Raw genomic sequence first — 8,231 nt, 5'->3', positions numbered from 1 at the left:
TTTTACTTACCCAGATTTGGAGCTCTCCAGGGGCGTTTACGGATTTGCCGCGTAGCGTATCAGACGCTGCCGAGTTCTATCAAGCCGAAGAAGGGAGTTCTATAGAGCAGTTGTTCTGGTCTCAATATCTTAGACCCGAACTATAGCGACCCGACTCGGTAAGAGTCGAAGTCTCTATGCTTACCATGCTAGTCCCTGGATCGACTTGCTAGCACACACAATACTCGATGAAATAACAGAAATAACACACACCTCTTTATTACATCGATAGTCCAGGAGAAATACATTTATTACAAAATAGGGCATAGAGCCAATAAGCAAATACTACGGAAGCAAAGAAGTAAATGAGTCCAACTCCACGAGCAAGGTTGAGTGTAGAACATCGACCTATCGCACCTTAATCCTCGTCGGATATATCTGCAACGTGATAAGTTGCAGCCAAATGGGTCAGTACATTGAATGTACTGGCAAGTCACATCATAGTGTAATGAACCTACTTTTACATGCAATTTAGCTGGTGGAAAGCTCTAAGTTTAGTTTTTGCATAAAGCTAGTTTTTCTCTATTAGAAAAGATGTTATTCTACTACTACACATTTGCATAGGATGAGTTGGCAAACCCAACTCCATCCGTTCCCAAGTTTCATTTAAAACCCAACTGTTTAATTTAAAGGTGAGGAGATCTCCCGACATTTCCACTACTAGATGCTCAAGTTGTCCGTAACCGGGGACACGGCTAATCGATTAGGTTGAAACTCTGCAGAGGTTGCACACTTTTTCCCACAAGACTCGACCACCTCCATGATCATAAGATCGAGACATAGCCTTTCGAAAATGTTCCCCCTTAACCCACGGATAGGCCGGTACACCTACATCATTCTACATCTGCTAGCCCATCGCGGAATGGGTCACACTAACTACTCAACTAGGCCAGAGCCCATATTGGCTTGTGGCTGCACACATAACCTTCTAGGCGTGGGAATAGGATTGATCTCTTTGAGCCTTAGCGGAAGGTCCACTAGTGGTGCACCACCATGGATTTCCCATGTGTGCCCCACTGTACTTCGCCACCATTCCGACAAGTTTCCGCCCAGGTAGTTCATTAATTAACTTAGGTCCTATTTACTACATTGTCACTCAAACTTTATAATGATCACTCACCAATCCACGTCTACATAGCATAGCAACATAAAGTAAAACGATGGTGACAAAGTTATATGGTTCAGACCTACCTCAATGAACTACTGGGTGAAAAGCAAAGTCATGCGGCACCAGTTTCCTACCATGCAGTCCTACCGCAAAGAACTAAGTGCATAATAAAAACATAGGTAATGAAACATGATCAAGATGCAACTTGCCTTGGTACTGCTGGTTGAATTCAAAAGACTGATAATATTCTGCTTTGCACTCTGGGCAATCTATCGCAAAGAAGATAACAAACATAAGCAAACATTCCAGAGAACCAAAAGAACATGCATAGCAAAAAGTCTTCGAAAAACCAAATGAACATACAACACACTAAGCTACTACAGAAATACTCAAAGTGCAAAACAATATAGGCCTATGGTTCAAAGAGTGATGTGAAATATAGTGCATACTAGGCATACTAGTAAAATATTAAAGGGCAGATTCTAGTGTGTGAAAATTATTGTGACAAAGGTCCAGGTGATAGGGCTTTGCTACGGTGATAGCATGCAAAAGGAATCAACTTAATCGGAGCTACAGTTTGGGAGATATGGCCATTTGAAATTTGAATTCGAATCTGAATAAATTCAAATTTGAATCTGACAAAAGCATGCAAAAACAATACTACTGAATAGATCTAAACAATACGAAGAATTTGCCGCTGGTTTCATCGAGTTTGGATCTACGGTTTAAAAGTTATGGCTAATCTAAGATCAGGGACTAATCTGCTAATTATAGGGACTAAACAGAAAAAGAACTATCGCAAACAAGTCCCTGGCCACGCGGCAGCTCCTGGCTGGCCGAGCAGCGTCCGCTGCGGAGACTATACGGCAAACGGCCGCCAAATTAGAAAAAACAACAGCGGTGGCTAATTAAAGAAAACCGACGCTCGGTTTAAATAAACCGCACGGTCTAAGGGAACCGCGGTTAACCGCGTACCTCTTTGCAAAATAAAAAATACGGACCTAATCTAATCTGGGCCGTCCATGGTAGATCGAACAGCGAGGGTGGGGTGGTGGCTCACAGTGGGTGGTGGTGATGGCCGACAATGATGAAGACGGTGGGGCAACGTCGGTGACGGAGGGGGCAGCGGCTGCGGTGATCCTCGCCGTCGGGGAAGAAGACGGGGAGGTGCGGCGTGGCTTGGGCATCCGGATGGTGGCATCGGGGTGCGTCGGCGGCGTCTGAAAGGGGCGGGGCGAAGACGGCGGCCTTCGGTTCTCCGGCGGCTCCGGCGTCGGTGGTGCGGCGTCTCCGACGGATCCTAGGGGAGGAAAAGGTGTCAAACGGGTGCGTTTTGCTGCGGGGAGCCATTTGACGAAGAAGGGGATGCCATGGTGGCTTATAGGCGACGGAAGGGACGACGGAGCGGCGCGGCTCCGGCGAGATGCAAACGGTGACAACGGCGGCTATGGGCGGCGTGGGGAGAAGCGGGACGGCGAGGTCGACAGAGGGGAGCCCGGGGCATTTATAGGCGAGGGGAGGGCGTGCGGGTGCCACGGATATGCATTATCCGCGAGGGCCTCGCCCGGCGGTTGCGGAAGCACGGCGGCGAGCTCACCCGAGCGGGGAAAACGGGAGGTTGGGGGAGATGAGGTGGAGCAAGGCCCACCAGTCAGTGGCGGCGGCGTTAGCGAGCGAGGGGGGCTACGGATGGTCGCCCGGTGCGGGAGGTTTCGGGCGCACGGGCGGCCTTGGGCCGAAATGGCCAGCTGGGCTGGTCGGGCGCTCCTGGGCCGAACCCAGTTTCGGTCCAGGCTGCGTGCGTGTGTTTTTTTTAAGTGGAGACTAAAGTGCTCATAACTGATTCAATTGAATTAATTCAAACACCAAATTAATTTCTAAAATAACTACATAATATTTAGAGCCTAATGAACATTAACTTAAGCATAAAACATTTTGAAAATAATTTTCCTAATGCAACTAATGCACTTTTGCAAATAAAATAAATACCAATCAACTCCAAAACTTAAAGTAATATTCAAAATAAAATTTCCCACTCTTTTTTATATTTTGAGGAAGTCATCTTATCCCCTCTCATTTGTTTTTCTCGAGTGGAAAACTATTATTTGAATATTTCAAAAAACTCCAAAATGCAAAGAAATATGATATGCATTGAATGATTCTATTAACATCCAAATTTAATAAAATCGGGATGTTACAAACCTACCCCCCTTAAGATGAATCTCATCCTCGAGATTCGGGTTGGCCAGCAAATAGGTGAGGATGGTCCTGCCTAAGATCTTCCTCTCGTTCCCAAGTGGCTTCCTCCTCGGTATGGTGACTCCACTAAACCTTGCAAAACTTGATGATCTTGGTACGAGTGATTCTCTCTGCACTCTCAAGAATCTTAATAGGATTCTCCTCATAAGTCAGATCATTCTCCAACTGAATTGCCTCCAATGGCACTGTATCTCCCAAAGGAATGTCCGCCATCTCTGCATGACACTTCTTCAGGTGGGAAACATGAAACACATCATGAACTCCCGACAAAGCCTCTGGTAATTCCAACTGATATGCAACCTCTCCTCTGCGTTCCAGAATTCTGTATGGCCCCACAAATCATGGTGCTAACTTTCCTTTGACCCCAAATCTCTTAATACCTCGAAGTGGAGACACTCGAAGATCACTTCCTTGCGTTTAGCATCGGCATAACTTTTCTGCCTTGACTATGCTATCTTAAGTCTGTCACGAATCAACTTGACCTTCTCCTCAGAATCCCTGATCAAACTAGGTCCAAACAACTTGTGATCTCCAACTCCATCCGACATCAAAGGTGTCCTACATTTCCTTCCATACAATGCCTCAAAAGGGGCCATCTGCAAACTGGCTTGGTAGATGTTGTTGTACGAGAACTCTGTGTAGGGTAAGTTATCATCCCAACTAGACCCATGGTCTAGCGCACACGCTCTCAACATGTCCTCTAGAATCTGATTGACTCTCTCTGTCTGCCCATCAGTCTGTGGGTGGAAGGCTGTACTGAACTCTAGCCTGGTACCCAAAGTTTCGTGTAACTGTTTCCAAAACTTGGAGGTAAACTGTGTTCCTCTATCTGATATGATTCTCCTTGGAACTCCATGCAGACATACAATCCTCGTCATATATATCTTTGCCAGCTTAGCACTTGTATAGGTGGTCTTCACTGGAATGAAGTGAGCAATCTTGGTCAAACGATCCACTATCACCCAAATGGAATCATAACCTGAACGGGTCCTGGGTAACCCTGTGATAAAGTCCATACCAAGTTTATCCCATTTCCAATCAGGTATCGGCAACGGCTGAAGTAATCCTGCTAGTTTCTGATGTTCTGCCTTTACTCTCTGACATACATCACATGTTGCCACATACTCGGCAATTTCTTGCTTCATACCGGCCCACCAAAAACATTCCTTCAAGTCCAAATACATCTTGGTATTGCCTGGGTGTATCGAATATGGTGAGTCATGAGCCTCCTGAAGAATCAACTTCCTGATCTCCGGGTCATTGGGTACACAAATCCGTTGCTCAAACCATATGGTTCCATGTTCATCCTCACGAAACCCTTCTTCTTTCCCTTTGCTCATCATTTCTTTGATCTCAGCAATACCTTGGTCCAACTTCTGGGCTTCTCTGATTCTCCCCAACAAGGTGGACTGCACCTCGAGTGCGGCAACATAACCTCTTGGAACTATTTCCAATTGAAGGTCTTTAAGATCATCACATAACTCCCGAGGTAAAACTCCTGCGGTAAGGATATTAACATAACTCTTACGGCTCAAAGCATCTGCCACAACATTTGCTTTTCCTGGATGATAATGCAGACTCATGTCATAATCCTTTATAAGTTCCAACCATCTCCTTTGCCTGAGATTCAACTCCTTCTGTGTGAAGATATACTTCAAACTCTTGTGATCCGTGTAAACATCACAATGATTCCCAATAAGATAGTGTCTCCATGTCTTGAGTGCATGCACTACAGCTGCCAACTCCAAATCATGTTTGGCATAGTTCAAGTCATGAGGTCAAAGCAGTCGTGAAGCATAAGCTACAACCTTTCCCTCTTGCATAGGAAGATCTCCAAGTCCCTGACGTGAAGCATCACAATACACCTGAAAGTTCTTGTGTACGTCAGGCATGATTAGGACTGGGGCTGTAACCAAACGCTTCTTCAACTCTTGAAAGCTGGTTTCACACTCTTCAGTCCAAACGAACTTGGCGTCCTCCTTCAACAACGCTGTCATGGGCCTTGCAATCCTGGAGAAATTTTTAATAAATCTTCGGTAATATCCTGCAAGTCCAAGGAAACTACGAATCTCGCCCGCTGTGGTGGGTGCATTCCATTTGGTGACTGACTCTACCTTGGTAGGGTCCACTGCAATCCCTTCACCTGACAGAACATGTCCAAGGAATCCGACTTCCTTGAGCCAAAACTCACACTTGATGAACTTGGCATAAAGCTGATGTTCTCTGAGTTTCTCCAAAACCAAGCGCAGATGTTCAGCGTATTCCTCCTCATTCTTGGAGAAAACCAATATGCCGTCAATGAATACCAGAACAAACTTATCCAAGAACTCCATGAATACTTTGTTCATCATGTTCATAAAATAGGCAGGGGCATTAGTCAAACCAAAGGACATGACTGTATACTCATAAAGCCCATACCTTGTGGTAAAAGCGGTCTTGGGTATATCCTTCTCACGGATCTTCAATTGGTGATAACCCGATCGAAGATCAATCTTGGAGAAAAAACTAGCTCCTTCTAGCTGGTCAAACAAATCATTGATCATAGACAGCGGATACTTGTTCTTAATGGTCACTGTCGGTGTCAAAACCGGCGGATCTCGGGTAGGGGGTCCCGAACTGTGCGTCTAGGCCAGATGGTAACTGGCGGCAAGGGACACGAAGTTTTACCCACGTTCGGGCCCTCTTGATGGAGGTAAAACCCTATGTCCTGCTTGATTAATATTGATGATATGGGTAGTACAAGAGTAGATCTACCGCGAGATCAGAGAGGCTAAACCCTAGAAGCTAGCCTATGGTATGATTGTTGTGTGTGAATGTTGTCCTATGGAGTAAAACCCTCCGGTTTATATAGACACCAGATAGGGTTAGGGTTACACAAAGTCGGTTACAATGGTTGGAGATCTATATATCCGTATCGCCAAGCTTGCCTTCCACGCCAAGGAAAGTCCCTTCCGGACACGGGACGAAGTCTTTAATCTTGTATCTTTGTAGTCCAGGAGTCCGGCTGAAGGTATAGTCCGGCCATCCGGACACCCCCTAATCCAGGACTCCCTCAGTAGCCTCTGAACCAGGCTTCAATGACGAAGAGTCCGGCGCACAGTTTGTCTTCGGCATTGCAAGGCGGGTTCCTCCTCCAATTACTTCATAGAAGATTTTGAACACAAAGATAGTGTCCGGCTCTGCAAAATAAATTTCCACATATTGCCATAGAGAGAATAATATTTACACAAATCTAATATGCTGACGTATTCTGTAGTGTGACATCGCACCACGGCCAAGCCTTTATTTGAATCGTTTTATTATCCCACCTCAGCGTGTCATGCGAGGCGGTTTCCTTGGCACGTCTTGTTAAAGCAGAGATCGTGTCCCCTTATTCCGGGATTCTCATCAATACGGGCGTGGGTAACTGTAACACCCTCGATTCGACTATGGCTCCCACGTGTCGAGGCACGACTTAGAGACATAATCATATTGAAGGCATATGTCACAAGTAAGGTAATCTTTACACATCCCATGTAATATAATAATAAAGGGAAGATAACATAGTTGGCTGACACTCGCCACGTCAATCAAGGTACATAAATAACATTACATCAACCAAACACTCATGGCCCGACTACGGCGCCAAAGTAAAAGATAACCCAACATGCGACACGGTCCCGATCACCCCCAACTGGGCACCACTACTGATCATCAGGAAAGGAAACATAGTAACATTGAGAGTCCTTGTCGAACTCCCATATGAGCTCGAGCGCGTCACCTGGAGCGGAATCATCAGGCCCTGCATCTGGTGTAATAGTAATCTGTGAGCCACAGGGACTCAGCAATCTCGCACCCTCGCGATCAAGACTATTTAAGCTTATAGGTAAGGCAAGGTAAATATATGTGGAGCTGCGGCAAGCGACTAGCATATATGGTGGCTAACTTATTCGCAAAAGAGAGCAAGAAGACAAGGCAAAGCGCGAGCGAGAAACTAGAGAACAACCTGCGCAAACATAACTCCAACACCGTGTCCACTTCCCGGACTCCACCGAGAAGAGGCCATCACGGTAACACACTCAGTTGATTCATTTTAATTAAGTTAAGGTTCAAGTTATCTACAACCGGACAATAACAAATTCCCATCTGCCCATAACCGCGGGCACGGCTTTCGAAAGTTCAAAACCCTGCAGGGGAGTCCCAACTTAGCCCATGACAAGCTCTCACGGTCAACGAAGGAATAGACCTCCTCCCAAGACGTTCCGATCAGACTCGGTATCTCGGTTACTCAAGACACTTCGACAGGTTAAAACAAGACCAGCAACACCGCCCGAATGTGCGGACAAGTCCCGATAGGAGCTGCACATATCTCTTTCTCAGGGCACAATCAGATTGTCCAAACTTCTGGTGGGCCAGCCCAGAGTTGCCCCTGGTAGCCACCGGCGGCTGATAGTTTGGACCAACACTCAGAGGAGCACTGGCCCGGGGGGGTTTAAAATAAGATGACCCTCGGGCTCCGGTAACCCAAGGGAAAAAGGCTAGGTGGCAAATGGAAAAAAAACCAAGGTTGGGCATTGTTGGAAAAGCTTTAATCAAGGCGAACTATCAAGGGGTTCCCATTATAACCAAACCGCGTAAGGAACGCAAAATCCGGGAACATAACACCGATAAGACGGAAACTAGGGTGGCAAGAGTGGAACAAAACACTAGGCGAGAGGCCGAGCCTTCCACCCTTCACCAAGTATATAGATGCATGAAGATAACATGGCAATATAATGATATCCCAACAAGTAAATAAATGTTCCAACAAGGAACGGCCTCCAATCTTCACCTGCAACTAGCAACG

Source organism: Triticum aestivum, chromosome 7A (assembly GCF_018294505.1).
Source record: "Triticum aestivum cultivar Chinese Spring chromosome 7A, IWGSC CS RefSeq v2.1, whole genome shotgun sequence".
Lineage (NCBI taxonomy): Eukaryota > Viridiplantae > Streptophyta > Magnoliopsida > Poales > Poaceae > Triticum > Triticum aestivum.
This window is presented reverse-complemented; position numbering follows the sequence as displayed.